The sequence below is a fragment of the Pinus tabuliformis genome, chromosome X (genome assembly GCF_031772625.1).
Source record: "Pinus tabuliformis cultivar Carrire ecotype Pingquan chromosome X, CPIR1, whole genome shotgun sequence".
Classification (NCBI taxonomy): domain Eukaryota; kingdom Viridiplantae; phylum Streptophyta; class Pinopsida; order Pinales; family Pinaceae; genus Pinus; species Pinus tabuliformis.
In genome coordinates this window covers 926,221,869-926,223,430 of record NC_142308.1, presented here as the reverse complement: position 1 = coordinate 926,223,430, position 1,562 = coordinate 926,221,869, and positions in this window count along the sequence as shown.

The following is a 1,562-nucleotide window of genomic DNA, read 5'->3' as shown; positions in this document are numbered from 1 at the left end:
CTCTAGCTCATGACATGGGAATTTCCAAGCTAATAATCTTGGGAGACTCTATGATTACTATAGAACATCTAATTAATGGTTCTTATCCAAAGGAGAATCTCCTCAAACTCCTCCTCAAAAGAATAAATTATGCTTTGGACCTCCTACCCTCAAAGTCTCTCTTCCATATCCTCAGAAGCCAAAATTCAGAGGCAGATCGCCAAGCCAATCTAGCTTGCCTCCTAGAAGTGGGTCAAAGGGAAATTAATGGTCTTAAATATTGATATATTATCCCATAACTCCCTAATGTTCTCTCTACACTCCATGCATCTATCTATATTCCCCCCCTTGATGTTAAACTAAGTGCCTACATTAGTATTAGAGTGAATAATTTATGGGCCATGCTGGTAAGCATCGTGGTTGACGTTGCATGTCTGTCCCATGCATGGGAGGCTATATTTACTTCCCATGCTCCTCTTCGGCTCGTACTGTTGAAACTTCCTTGTATTACTCCATCACCTTGCAGAGTGATGAATCCATTGAGATGGAGCATGTTGTATCCATCGATATGGAGCATGTTGTGTTTTAATGGTGATTCAATTGGCATACTCTGTGAGGGTTTCCATTCTGTTGTTAAATTGAAGATATGGTTTGGCCTCCCTCGCAATCTTGTCTGGGAAAATTCTCCACATGAGATCTCTCCCTCTCGCCTCCTTTTGAATTCTAGGCTCTTCCCTTTCCAAGCCATTGTGGCATCTACAAATTTGGGCACCAAGAGGCTATGTGATGAGCCTCGTGTGATTGTCTCCATTCTCAGCATAAATAAGATGAGGAACTAGCTCCTCTACCCCTGCAGCTTGGTCAATTGGTGAAATTTTCTCTCGAGCACACATCCTAGGAAGAAAGTCAACAGAGTTAGAGCCTGGGGTAGTTGTTACAACTTAAATTTCAACAGTATTTGGTGTCTACTCTAGGTTTGTCTTCAATGCATGTGCACAATTTCTTCTGGCTGGTTCTTCCTTCTATGGTGAATTTCTCTACCCTGTTTTCCCTTTGTAAATTTGGGTTATTCTCGCTATCTGAATTATCTTGGATTCTACACTCCTTTACTCCTTGCTCTGTCGTAAAATGTGGTTCCTACTTCATATCTTCAAGCCCCTCCTGCTTGCCCTTCTCCAACTCTGCATCCCTGTGCTTTCCCTCCTTATACTTGAAGGAAGAATCTACTTGAATCATTCACTTATATTTTAGCATCTCACAAAACCCCTCTAAATTTCTTTATTTTCACAACATTAATTCAACCTCTCTTACCTCCTAGACCCCTCTCACTATATTATCAATCATGTCTATTAACCTTAGTAGTTCTACCACCTCTAGAATCTCCAAATTTGGAAATGCATACAACTAGCATCTAGAGGCCCTACAGATGGAAAATATTGACTTAAAATGGCAAATTTATTAGCGACCCAATTATCTCATTTTTATCACTGAAGAAATCTAGTTTCTCAAAAACAATCTCTCTCACCAAGATGATGAGATGGATGTTATTCAAAGACAACTAAATGATTTAAAGCTCAAGGGCC